Source organism: Hyla sarda, unplaced genomic scaffold (genome assembly GCF_029499605.1).
Source record: "Hyla sarda isolate aHylSar1 unplaced genomic scaffold, aHylSar1.hap1 scaffold_1284, whole genome shotgun sequence".
Taxonomy (NCBI): domain Eukaryota; kingdom Metazoa; phylum Chordata; class Amphibia; order Anura; family Hylidae; genus Hyla; species Hyla sarda.
The window spans coordinates 73,075-86,864 of record NW_026607907.1 but is presented as its reverse complement, the minus strand read 5'-3'; the positions used below and the strand labels follow the sequence as shown (position 1 = coordinate 86,864).

At 45.5% G+C, this 13,790-nt stretch overlaps 5 non-coding genes and 1 pseudogene across 5 annotated transcripts; all 6 read left to right on the top strand.

The window, feature by feature from the left end:
- The first annotated feature begins 1,196 nt into the window (after positions 1-1,196).
- On the top strand, positions 1,197-1,387 carry LOC130304593 (U2 spliceosomal RNA). The gene has a single exon (XR_008854336.1). It is a non-coding gene; the product is annotated as a U2 spliceosomal RNA (small nuclear RNA).
- Positions 1,388-3,474: 2,087 nt separating this feature from the next.
- LOC130304592 (U2 spliceosomal RNA) lies at positions 3,475-3,665 on the top strand. The gene has a single exon (XR_008854335.1). It is a non-coding gene; the product is annotated as a U2 spliceosomal RNA (small nuclear RNA).
- Positions 3,666-5,753: 2,088 nt separating this feature from the next.
- On the top strand, positions 5,754-5,944 carry LOC130304576 (U2 spliceosomal RNA). The gene has a single exon (XR_008854320.1). It is a non-coding gene; the product is annotated as a U2 spliceosomal RNA (small nuclear RNA).
- A 2,086-nt stretch (positions 5,945-8,030) lies between these two features.
- LOC130304607 (U2 spliceosomal RNA) lies at positions 8,031-8,218 on the top strand. The gene has a single exon (XR_008854350.1). It is a non-coding gene; the product is annotated as a U2 spliceosomal RNA (small nuclear RNA).
- Positions 8,219-10,311: 2,093 nt separating this feature from the next.
- Positions 10,312-10,440, top strand: LOC130304620 (U2 spliceosomal RNA; annotated as a pseudogene).
- Positions 10,441-11,859: 1,419 nt separating this feature from the next.
- Positions 11,860-12,048, top strand: LOC130304613 (U2 spliceosomal RNA). The gene has a single exon (XR_008854354.1). It is a non-coding gene; the product is annotated as a U2 spliceosomal RNA (small nuclear RNA).
- Positions 12,049-13,790: the final 1,742 nt, after the last annotated feature.

Genomic DNA, 13,790 nt, shown 5'->3' with positions numbered 1-13,790 from the left:
GTCGCAGAAATGTCACACATATTTGGCCTGCAACTTTCTGTGCGACAAATTCAGACAGGAAAAATCAGTATAAATCCTTAGAAAATTATCCCCCAGTGTCTCCATCTGCTGGCGGTATTGAATAAGCATTGCTGCACTGATGGGGTATGCATTAGACGAAAAAAAAGAAGAAAAAGAAGAATAATACGCCCAGAAAAGAGGCGAAAAGGAGAAAAACGTAAAAAAAACGTGAAAAAAAAGTAAGAGGAAGAGAAGTGAAAAAAAGGTGGAAATGGGTTTAAAAGTGATTTCGGCGGAGAAATATATATATATATATATATATACGCGCACACACACACATATATATAAACGTATTCTCCGTTGAGATATTGCAGCCGCTGCTGTGTCCAGGCCCAGGAGCCTTAGCACTGTGCTGTGATGTCACTCAATACCACTGACATCACTAGGTGTAAACAACATCTCTCCTTTGCTGTGTATGTGACTATGGAGCTGTTTGGTGATGTCGTCTATTATGGCCTTCATAGAAGCAACAGGAGATTGTTGCATCCATCTAGAACCCTCAGAACTACAGTGCTATGATGTCACTCACTTCCACAGGCCTTGCAGAGTGTAAACAACAACAACCCAGCTTTGTTGTGTATGTAACCATAGGGATTTGTGATGTCACCTAGAACCTTCACAGCAGCGACAGCTTTATGAGGAGCATCAGCACTGCTCTGCCTGAGCAGAACCATCACCGCCATAGGTTGTCAAATAACCCGGGTTTAACCCACACAGGTAAGTCCAATGGGGTGCAGGCATGTCCTCTATGCTTACAGCTTCCCGTGGGTGTTGGTTTGATACCGTTTGGGGACAGCCAAGGAGGCATCTGCAGGCAACAAAGGTAGGTGTGTGCTTGTGTGTGTGTTTCCTATGCAGATCCTAAGCCCAGTGTCACATGCAAGTAGGAGGAGTAAGAAGGGTTCCTGGCAAATCCGGGTTATGGATTGCATTTAAAAAGGCCCCGTGGGAGTGCAATGGGCCCCTGTCTTGCTGCTTAGCAATAATGGTATGGGTTTAGGTTCTGCTGTGTGTACTGGTGGTTGACTGCCCCCCAGCCCAGAGTGTGCATGGAAAATTGTCTGGCAGCCTCCCTGACAGCAAGCAGTGATAGTGCCCATGAAGGGCACCTTGTTGGGCCCGCCCCTTTCACGGTTATCGCTTCTCGGCCTTTTGGCTAAGATCAAGTGTAGTATCTGTTCTTATCAGTTTAATATCTGATACGTCCCCTATCTGGGGACCATATATTAAATGGATTTTTGAGAACGGGGGCCGATTTCGAAGCTTGCTTCCGTCGCCCTATGCATTGACCCGATATGGCAGTATCTTCGGGTACAGTGCACCACCCCCTTACAGGGTTAAAAAGAAAGATTCCTACTTTCATTGCTACCTGCTTGCTGGCTAGCCAGCTAGCCAGCCCTGTGGGCCTTGCTGCTGCTGCAGCCAAAAAACAAAAGGTGGTGCTGCTGCTGCTTCTGCTGCTTCTGCTTCTGCTTGTGTCTGGCCGCTGTTGGAGCGTCCAGGCACAGGACTTCTGCTGCTGCTGACTAAATGGGCTCCTTATTTGGATCATTTGAGTAGCCAGCACACCTGTGCAGGTAGGGCATGACATGATAGGCAGCTGCCTTGATAGCGGGTGGGTGCTGAATGTTCCTAATTGACAAAATAAGATTAATGCTTATGAAGAAATATAAAATCTCATCCCTTCCCCAATATCGCGCCACACCCCTACCCCTTAATTCCCTGGTTGAACTTGATGGACATATGTCTTTTTTCGACCGTACTAACTATGTAACTATGTAACATAACATGGGGGGGGGGGGGGGTCTCCTGGCTGTTCACACAGGTGTGTCATTGCTGTACATTGACCATGCATTGCTTCTGTGGTATTGCAAAGGCAAAGACAAATGCTTCCAGCCATCCATTGCACTAATGGATTGGTCATCAGCTGGCTGTCTATGTCCCGCATCAATATAGACCAAAGTACAGAGGGTTAGGCTATGCTATTGTGCACCTACCTGATGCATCAGAAGGTGCGAGGCCCTTGCTAAATTCTGTGCACAGACTTTGAGATCTATACTTTAGACTGTATCTAAACCTGCTCCAACATGGACTGACATTCTGGCCTACTTTCAGCCGATGCGACTTGTCTGTCGCTGAACAGTCGCTTTTTATGTATTCAGCACCTATGTATAATGTTGTAAAAATGCTCTAGAAGCTAAAGTCGCAGAAATGTCACACATATTTGGCCTGCAACTTTCTGTGCGACAAATTCAGACAGGAAAAATCAGTATAAATCCTTAGAAAATTATCCCCCAGTGTCTCCATCTGCTGGCGGTATTGAATAAGCATTGCTGCACTGATGGGGTATGCATTAGACGAAAAAAAAGAAGAAAAAGAAGAATAATACGCCCAGAAAAGAGGCGAAAAGGAGAAAAACGTAAAAAAACGTGAAAAAAAAGTAAGAGGAAGAGAAGGGAAAAAAAGGTGGAAATGGGTTTAAAAGTGATTTCGGCGGAGAAATATATATATATATATATATATATATATATATATATATATACGCGCACACACACACATATATATAAACGTATTCTCCGTTGAGATATTGCAGCCGCTGCTGTGTCCAGGCCCAGGAGCCTTAGCACTGTGCTGTGATGTCACTCAATACCACTGACATCACTAGGTGTAAACAACATCTCTCCTTTGCTGTGTATGTGACTATGGAGCTGTTTGGTGATGTCGTCTATTATGGCCTTCATAGAAGCAACAGGAGATTGTTGCATCCATCTAGAACCCTCAGAACTACAGTGCTATGATGTCACTCACTTCCACAGGCCTTGCAGAGTGTAAACAACAACAACCCAGCTTTGTTGTGTATGTAACCATAGGGATTTGTGATGTCACCTAGAACCTTCACAGCAGCGACAGCTTTATGAGGAGCATCAGCACTGCTCTGCTGAGCAGAACCATCACCGCCATAGGTTGTCAAATAACCCGGGTTTAACCCACACAGGTAAGTCCAATGGGGTGCAGGCATGTCCTCTATGCTTACAGCTTCCCGTGGGTGTTGGTTTGATACCGTTTGGGGACAGCCAAGGAGGCATCTGCAGGCAACAAAGGTAGGTGTGTGCTTGTGTGTGTGTTTCCTATGCAGATCCTAAGCCCAGTGTCACATTTAAGTAGGAGGAGTAAGAAGGGTTCCTGGCAAATCCGGGTTATGGATTGCATTTAAAAAGGCCCCGTGGGAGTGCAATGGGCCCCTGTCTTGCTGCTTAGCAATAATGGTATGGGTTTAGGTTCTGCTGTGTGTACTGGTGGTTGACTGCCCCCCAGCCCAGAGTGTGCATGGAAAATTGTCTGGCAGCCTCCCTGACAGCAAGCAGTGATAGTGCCCATGAAGGGCACCTTGTTGGGCCCGCCTCTTTCACGGTTATCGCTTCTCGGCCTTTTGGCTAAGATCAAGTGTAGTATCTGTTCTTATCAGTTTAATATCTGATACGTCCCCTATCTGGGGACCATATATTAAATGGATTTTTGAGAACGGGGGCCGATTTCGAAGCTTGCTTCCGTCGCCCTATGCATTGACCCGATATGGCAGTATCTTCGGGTACAGTGCACCACCCCCTTACAGGGTTAAAAAGAAAGATTCCTACTTTCATTGCTACCTGCTTGCTGGCTAGCCAGCTAGCCAGCCCTGTGGGCCTTGCTGCTGCTGCAGCCAAAAAACAAAAGGTGGTGCTGCTGCTGCTTCTGCTGCTTCTGCTTCTGCTTGTGTCTGGCCGCTGTTGGAGCGTCCAGGCACAGGACTTCTGCTGCTGCTGACTAAATGGCCTCCTTATTTGGATCATTTGAGTAGCCAGCACACCTGTGCAGGTAGGGCATGACATGATAGGCAGCTGCCTTGATAGCGGGTGGGTGCTGAATGTTCCTAATTGACAAAATAAGATTAATGCTTATGAAGAAATATAAAATCTCATCCCTTCCCCAATATCGCGCCACACCCCTACCCCTTAATTCCCTGGTTGAACTTGATGGACATATGTCTTTTTTCGACCGTACTAACTATGTAACTATGTAACATAACATGGGGGGGGGGGGGGGTCTCCTGGCTGTTCACACAGGTGTGTCATTGCTGTACATTGACCATGCATTGCTTCTGTGGTATTGCAAAGGCAAAGACAAATGCTTCCAGCCATCCATTGCACTAATGGATTGGTCATCAGCTGGCTGTCTATGTCCCGCATCAATATAGACCAAAGTACAGAGGGTTAGGCTATGCTATTGTGCACCTACCTGATGCATCAGAAGGTGCGAGGCCCTTGCTAAATTCTGTGCACAGACTTTGAGATCTATACTTTAGACTGTATCTAAACCTGCTCCAACATGGACTGACATTCTGGCCTACTTTCAGCCGATGCGACTTGTCTGTCGCTGAACAGTCGCTTTTTATGTATTCAGCACCTATGTATAATGTTGTAAAAATGCTCTAGAAGCTAAAGTCGCAGAAATGTCACACATATTTGGCCTGCAACTTTCTGTGCGACAAATTCAGACAGGAAAAATCAGTATAAATCCTTAGAAAATTATCCCCCAGTGTCTCCATCTGCTGGCGGTATTGAATAAGCATTGCTGCACTGATGGGGTATGCATTAGACGAAAAAAAAGAAGAAAAAGAAGAATAATACGCCCAGAAAAGAGGCGAAAAGGAGAAAAACGTAAAAAAACGTGAAAAAAAAGTAAGAGGAAGAGAAGGGAAAAAAAGGTGGAAATGGGTTTAAAAGTGATTTCGGCGGAGAAATATATATATATATATATATATATATATATATATATATATACGCGCACACACACACATATATATAAACGTATTCTCCGTTGAGATATTGCAGCCGCTGCTGTGTCCAGGCCCAGGAGCCTTAGCACTGTGCTGTGATGTCACTCAATACCACTGACATCACTAGGTGTAAACAACATCTCTCCTTTGCTGTGTATGTGACTATGGAGCTGTTTGGTGATGTCGTCTATTATGGCCTTCATAGAAGCAACAGGAGATTGTTGCATCCATCTAGAACCCTCAGAACTACAGTGCTATGATGTCACTCACTTCCACAGGCCTTGCAGAGTGTAAACAACAACAACCCAGCTTTGTTGTGTATGTAACCATAGGGATTTGTGATGTCACCTAGAACCTTCACAGCAGCGACAGCTTTATGAGGAGCATCAGCACTGCTCTGCCTGAGCAGAACCATCACCGCCATAGGTTGTCAAATAACCCGGGTTTAACCCACACAGGTAAGTCCAATGGGGTGCAGGCATGTCCTCTATGCTTACAGCTTCCCGTGGGTGTTGGTTTGATACCGTTTGGGGACAGCCAAGGAGGCATCTGCAGGCAACAAAGGTAGGTGTGTGCTTGTGTGTGTGTTTCCTATGCAGATCCTAAGCCCAGTGTCACATGCAAGTAGGAGGAGTAAGAAGGGTTCCTGGCAAATCCGGGTTATGGATTGCATTTAAAAAGGCCCCGTGGGAGTGCAATGGGCCCCTGTCTTGCTGCTTAGCAATAATGGTATGGGTTTAGGTTCTGCTGTGTGTACTGGTGGTTGACTGCCCCCCAGCCCAGAGTGTGCATGGAAAATTGTCTGGCAGCCTCCCTGACAGCAAGCAGTGATAGTGCCCATGAAGGGCACCTTGTTGGGCCCGCCCCTTTCACGGTTATCGCTTCTCGGCCTTTTGGCTAAGATCAAGTGTAGTATCTGTTCTTATCAGTTTAATATCTGATACGTCCCCTATCTGGGGACCATATATTAAATGGATTTTTGAGAACGGGGGCTGATTTCGAAGCTTGCTTCCGTCGCCCTATGCATTGACCCGATATGGCAGTATCTTCGGGTACAGTGCACCACCCCCTTACAGGGTTAAAAAGAAAGATTCCTACTTTCATTGCTACCTGCTTGCTGGCTAGCCAGCTAGCCAGCCCTGTGGGCCTTGCTGCTGCTGCAGCCAAAAAACAAAAGGTGGTGCTGCTGCTGCTTCTGCTGCTTCTGCTTCTGCTTGTGTCTGGCCGCTGTTGGAGCGTCCAGGCACAGGACTGCTGCTGCTGCTGACTAAATGGCCTCCTTAATTGGATCATTTGAGTAGCCAGCACACCTGTGCAGGTAGGGCATGACATGATAGGCAGCTGCCTTGATAGCGGGTGGGTGCTGAATGTTCCTAATTGACAAAATAAGATTAATGCTTATGAAGAAATATAAAATCTCATCCCTTCCCCAATATCGCGCCACACCCCTACCCCTTAATTCCCTGGTTGAACTTGATGGACATATGTCTTTTTTCGACCGTACTAACTATGTAACTATGTAACATAACATGGGGGGGGGGGGGTCTCCTGGCTGTTCACACAGGTGTGTCATTGCTGTACATTGACCATGCATTGCTTCTGTGGTATTGCAAAGGCAAAGACAAATGCTTCCAGCCATCCATTGCACTAATGGATTGGTCATCAGCTGGCTGTCTATGTCCCGCATCAATATAGACCAAAGTACAGAGGGTTAGGCTATGCTATTGTGCACCTACCTGATGCATCAGAAGGTGCGAGGCCCTTGCTAAATTCTGTGCACAGACTTTGAGATCTATACTTTAGACTGTATCTAAACCTGCTCCAACATGGACTGACATTCTGGCCTACTTTCAGCCGATGCGACTTGTCTGTCGCTGAACAGTCGCTTTTTATGTATTCAGCACCTATGTATAATGTTGTAAAAATGCTCTAGAAGCTAAAGTCGCAGAAATGTCACACATATTTGGCCTGCAACTTTCTGTGCGACAAATTCAGACAGGAAAAATCAGTATAAATCCTTAGAAAATTATCCCCCAGTGTCTCCATCTGCTGGCGGTATTGAATAAGCATTGCTGCACTGATGGGGTATGCATTAGACGAAAAAAAAGAAGAAAAAGAAGAATAATACGCCCAGAAAAGAGGCGAAAGGGAGAAAAACGTAAAAAAACGTGAAAAAAAAGTAAGAGGAAGAGAAGGGAAAAAAAGGTGGAAATGGGTTTAAAAGTGATTTCGGCGGAGAAATATATATATATATATATATATATATATATATATATATATACGCGCACACACACACATATATATAAACGTATTCTCCGTTGAGATATTGCAGCCGCTGCTGTGTCCAGGCCCAGGAGCCTTAGCACTGTGCTGTGATGTCACTCAATACCACTGACATCACTAGGTGTAAACAACATCTCTCCTTTGCTGTGTATGTGACTATGGAGCTGTTTGGTGATGTCGTCTATTATGGCCTTCATAGAAGCAACAGGAGATTGTTGCATCCATCTAGAACCCTCAGAACTACAGTGCTATGATGTCACTCACTTCCACAGGCCTTGCAGAGTGTAAACAACAACAACCCAGCTTTGTTGTGTATGTAACCATAGGGATTTGTGATGTCACCTAGAACCTTCACAGCAGCGACAGCTTTATGAGGAGCATCAGCACTGCTCTGCCTGAGCAGAACCATCACCGCCATAGGTTGTCAAATAACCCGGGTTTAACCCGCACAGGTAAGTCCAATGGGGTGCAGGCATGTCCTCTATGCTTACAGCTTCCCGTGGGTGTTGGTTTGATACCGTTTGGGGACAGCCAAGGAGGCATCTGCAGGCAACAAAGGTAGGTGTGTGCTTGTGTGTGTGTTTCCTATGCAGATCCTAAGCCCAGTGTCACATGCAAGTAGGAGGAGTAAGAAGGGTTCCTGGCAAATCCGGGTTATGGATTGCATTTAAAAAGGCCCCGTGGGAGTGCAATGGGCCCCTGTCTTGCTGCTTAGCAATAATGGTATGGGTTTAGGTTCTGCTGTGTGTACTGGTGGTTGACTGCCCCCCAGCCCAGAGTGTGCATGGAAAATTGTCTGGCAGCCTCCCTGACAGCAAGCAGTGATAGTGCCCATGAAGGGCACCTTGTTGGGCCCGCCCCTTTCACGGTTATCGCTTCTCGGCCTTTTGGCTAAGATCAAGTGTAGTATCTGTTCTTAGTTTAATATCTGATACGTCCCCTATCTGGGGACCATATATTAAATGGATTTTTGAGAACGGGGGCCGATTTCGAAGCTTGCTTCCGTCGCCCTATGCATTGACCCGATATGGCAGTATCTTCGGGTACAGTGCACCACCCCCTTACAGGGTTAAAAAGAAAGATTCCTACTTTCATTGCTACCTGCTTGCTGGCTAGCCAGCTAGCCAGCCCTGTGGGCCTTGCTGCTGCTGCAGCCAAAAAACAAAAGGTGGTGCTGCTGCTGCTTCTGCTGCTTCTGCTTCTGCTTGTGTCTGGCCGCTGTTGGAGCGTCCAGGCACAGGACTTCTGCTGCTGCTGACTAAATGGCCTCCTTAATTGGATCATTTGAGTAGCCAGCACACCTGTGCAGGTAGGGCATGACATGATAGGCAGCTGCCTTGATAGCGGGTGGGTGCTGAATGTTCCTAATTGACAAAATAAGATTAATGCTTATGAAGAAATATAAAATCTCATCCCTTCCCCAATATCGCGCCACACCCCTACCCCTTAATTCCCTGGTTGAACTTGATGGACATATGTCTTTTTTCGACCGTACTAACTATGTAACTATGTAACATAACATGGGGGGGGGGGGTCTCCTGGCTGTTCACACAGGTGTGTCATTGCTGTACATTGACCATGCATTGCTTCTGTGGTATTGCAAAGGCAAAGACAAATGCTTCCAGCCATCCATTGCACTAATGGATTGGTCATCAGCTGGCTGTCTATGTCCCGCATCAATATAGACCAAAGTACAGAGGGTTAGGCTATGCTATTGTGCACCTACCTGATGCATCAGAAGGTGCGAGGCCCTTGCTAAATTCTGTGCACAGACTTTGAGATCTATACTTTAGACTGTATCTAAACCTGCTCCAACATGGACTGACATTCTGGCCTACTTTCAGCCGATGCGACTTGTCTGTCGCTGAACAGTCGCTTTTTATGTATTCAGCACCTATGTATAATGTTGTAAAAATGCTCTAGAAGCTAAAGTCGCAGAAATGTCACACATATTTGGCCTGCAACTTTCTGTGCGACAAATTCAGACAGGAAAAATCAGTATAAATCCTTAGAAAATTATCCCCCAGTGTCTCCATCTGCTGGCGGTATTGAATAAGCATTGCTGCACTGATGGGGTATGCATTAGACGAAAAAAAAGAAGAAAAAGAAGAATAATACGCCCAGAAAAGAGGCGAAAAGGAGAAAAACGTAAAAAAACGTGAAAAAAAAGTAAGAGGAAGAGAAGGGAAAAAAAGGTGGAAATGGGTTTAAAAGTGATTTCGGCGGAGAAATATATATATATATATATATATATATATATATATATATATATATATATACGCGCACACACACACATATATATAAACGTATTCTCCGTTGAGATATTGCAGCCGCTGCTGTGTCCAGGCCCAGGAGCCTTAGCACTGTGCTGTGATGTCACTCAATACCACTGACATCACTAGGTGTAAACAACATCTCTCCTTTGCTGTGTATGTGACTATGGAGCTGTTTGGTGATGTCGTCTATTATGGCCTTCATAGAAGCAACAGGAGATTGTTGCATCCATCTAGAACCCTCAGAACTACAGTGCTATGATGTCACTCACTTCCACAGGCCTTGCAGAGTGTAAACAACAACAACCCAGCTTTGTTGTGTATGTAACCATAGGGATTTGTGATGTCACTTAGAACCTTCACAGCAGCGACAGCTTTATGAGGAGCATCAGCACTGCTCTGCCTGAGCAGAACCATCACCGCCATAGGTTGTCAAATAACCCGGGTTTAACCCACACAGGTAAGTCCAATGGGGTGCAGGCATGTCCTCTATGCTTACAGCTTCCCGTGGGTGTTGGTTTGATACCGTTTGGGGACAGCCAAGGAGGCATCTGCAGGCAACAAAGGTAGGTGTGTGCTTGTGTGTGTGTTTCCTATGCAGATCCTAAGCCCAGTGTCACATGCAAGTAGGAGGAGTAAGAAGGGTTCCTGGCAAATCCGGGTTATGGATTGCATTTAAAAAGGCCCCGTGGGAGTGCAATGGGCCCCTGTCTTGCTGCTTAGCAATAATGGTATGGGTTTAGGTTCTGCTGTGTGTACTGGTGGTTGACTGCCCCCCAGCCCAGAGTGTGCATGGAAAATTGTCTGGCAGCCTCCCTGACAGCAAGCAGTGATAGTGCCCATGAAGGGCACCTTGTTGGGCCCGCCCCTTTCACGGTTATCGCTTCTCGGCCTTTTGGCTAAGATCAAGTGTAGTATTTGCTTGCTTGATCTGGCTGGAAGGTGCCCGGGGTACCCGCTCCTTTTCCCTGGGGGATCGTTCCATCTTTTGGAGGGACTAAACCCCCTTGCTGACATCAGGGTAGCGGCTTAGTCCCCGGGCAACGAGGAGCGATCACCACCTACCTGCTTGCAGTAGGGGAGGTGTTTTGTTCTGCGATGGAGGAGGCTGGCAAGACAGAAGATCCTGCTGTAGGTGTACCTAGCTACGCCAGACTACGAAATGGAGTTCGTGTTACTCTTTTGGACCCTGAGAAGAAGGAGAGAGGCTTATTTTTCGTAGTGGAAGAGATTTTGTTCAAGCTCTTTGAGCTGAAGAAGGAACAGATTTTATCCATGCTGGAATTTCCAAGAAGTGGTATCTATGACGTGGTTCTGGTTTCGGAGGAGGACTGTGGTATGTTCTGCAATAAAGCATTGCTGTGGAAGTCGCACCCTGTGTTGGGAGGGGTAGAGATTACTCCCCATTTTCCGACGCAGGAAAGACTTCTAACTGTAAGGATGTACAGTCCGTATATCCCAGAAGAGGAGATTGTTTTGTTCCTTTCCAGATTCTGTGAGGAGGTGAAGCCAAAAGGCAAGATATATAATCAATTCGGTCTTTGGACGACGAAGTGGAAATTTCAAGTAAAGTTTCAGAAAGCACCTGATGGAAGGCTAATGTATCCGCCTGGTCGTTTTAAGATTGGTACAGTTAATGGGGACCTGTTCTTTTCTGGCATGGACGACTTTTGTCGAAAGTGTAAGAAGTACGGGCATAGGAAAGATTTCTGCGACATCTTGTGGTGCTATAAATGTCAAGGAGAAGGCCATGAACCAGAAGCATGTAAAGAAAAGAAAAAATGTCACCTATGTGGTGATGAGGGGCATCTGGTAGGCACGTGTCCTAAGAGGAAGAAGAAGAAGAAGGAGGGTATGAAAAGAAATAGAGAGGAGGAAATTGAGGTGAGTGAAGAACCGGAAGGGGAAGAAGCTCCAACTAGAAAAGTGGTGGAGGAGAAGAAAAGGAAAGAAAATGAAGAAGATGAATTTATACCGGTAAGGTATGGAGGCTCTCTTGATGTTGTTTTCGAGAGTGTGACAAATAAAGAGAAAAAGGCCTTTGACAAGGATTTGGGTAGTCTAAAAGAAAGATTGGGATACAAAATCAATGAAGCAAGGGATAAAGTTTATCGTTCGTTTCACGCAGATGTGGATAGATTTGTGGAAACATACAAAGTTCCGGCGTGGCTGGCGGTTCCAGCTAAAAGTGAGATGCAGAGAGGTGCAATAACTTGTGGTTTCCTAGAGTTCTTGATGGTTTTTGCATGGAGAAGAGGAATGACCTTTTGGTAAACCTCTTTGGTGAAATATTGCATGGTTAGTTTTGGTAAAATATTTTTTTATGTTTTAAATATGGTTTCTTTTATTGTTAAAAAAGATAAAGAAATAAAGAAAAACGGTTTTCCTGATGATGAACAAAAAAAAATCAAGCTCAAATAAGAACTTAGAGCTCTGATGGAGTTCTGAGGGTTAACTTAAAAATCTGTTCTTATCAGTTTAATATCTGATACGTCCCCTATCTGGGGACCATATATTAAATGGATTTTTGAGAACGGGGGCCGATTTCGAAGCTTGCTTCCGTCGCCCTATGCATTGACCCGATATGGCAGTATCTTCGGGTACAGTGCACCACCCCCTTACAGGGTTAAAAAGAAAGATTCCTACTTTCATTGCTACCTGCTTGCTGGCTAGCCAGCTAGCCAGCCCTGTGGGCCTTGCTGCTGCTGCAGCCAAAAAACAAAAGGTGGTGCTGCTTCTGCTGCTTCTGCTTCTGCTTGTGTCTGGCCGCTGTTGGAGCGTCCAGGCACAGGACTTCTGCTGCTGCTGACTAAATGGCCTCCTTAATTGGATCATTTGAGTAGCCAGCACACCTGTGCAGGTAGGGCATGACATGATAGGCAGCTGCCTTGATAGCGGGTGGGTGCTGAATGTTCCTAATTGACAAAATAAGATTAATGCTTATGAAGAAATATAAAATCTCATCCCTTCCCCAATATCGCGCCACACCCCTACCCCTTAATTCCCTGGTTGAACTTGATGGACATATGTCTTTTTTCGACCGTACTAACTATGTAACTATGTAACATAACATGGGGGGGGGGGGGGGTCTCCTGGCTGTTCACACAGGTGTGTCATTGCTGTACATTGACCATGCATTGCTTCTGTGGTATTGCAAAGGCAAAGACAAATGCTTCCAGCCATCCATTGCACTAATGGATTGGTCATCAGCTGGCTGTCTATGTCCCGCATCAATATAGACCAAAGTACAGAGGGTTAGGCTATGCTATTGTGCACCTACCTGATGCATCAGAAGGTGCGAGGCCCTTGCTAAATTCTGTGCACAGACTTTGAGATCTATACTTTAGGCTGTATCTAAACCTGCTCCAACATGGACTGACATTCTGGCCTACTTTCAGCCAATTGCGACTTGTCTGTCGCTGAACAGTCGCTTTTTATGTATTCAGCACCTATGTATAATGTTGTAAAAATGCTCTAGAAGCTAAAGTCGCAGAAATGTCACACATATTTGGCCTGCAACTTTCTGTGCGACAAATTCAGACAGGAAAAATCAGTATAAATCCTTAGAAAATTATCCCCCATGGTCTCCATCTGCTGGCGGTATTGAATAAGCATTGCTGCACTGATGGGGTATGCATTAGACGAAAAAAAAGAAGAAAAAGAAGAATAATACGCCCAGAAAAGAGGCGAAAAGGAGAAAAACGTAAAAAAACGTGAAAAAAAAGTAAGAGGAAGAGAAGGGAAAAAAAGGTGGAAATGGGTTTAAAAGTGATTTCGGCGGAGAAATATATATATATATATATATATATATATATATATATATATATATATATATATATACGCGCACACACACACATATATATAAACGTATTCTCCGTTGAGATATTGCAGCCGCTGCTGTGTCCAGGCCCAGGAGCCTTAGCACTGTGCTGTGATGTCACTCAATACCACTGACATCACTAGGTGTAAACAACATCTCTCCTTTGCTGTGTATGTGACTATGGAGCTGTTTGGTGATGTCGTCTATTATGGCCTTCATAGAAGCAACAGGAGATTGTTGCATCCATCTAGAACCCTCAGAACTACAGTGCTATGATGTCACTCACTTCCACAGGCCTTGCAGAGTGTAAACAACAACAACCCAGCTTTGTTGTGTATGTAACCATAGGGATTTGTGATGTCACCTAGAACCTTCACAGCAGCGACAGCTTTATGAGGAGCATCAGCACTGCTCTGCCTGAGCAGAACCATCACCGCCATAGGTTGTCAAATAACCCGGGTTTAACCCACACAGGTAAGTCCAATGGGGTGCAGGCATGTCCTCTATGCTTACAGCTTCCCGTGGGTGTTGGTTTGAT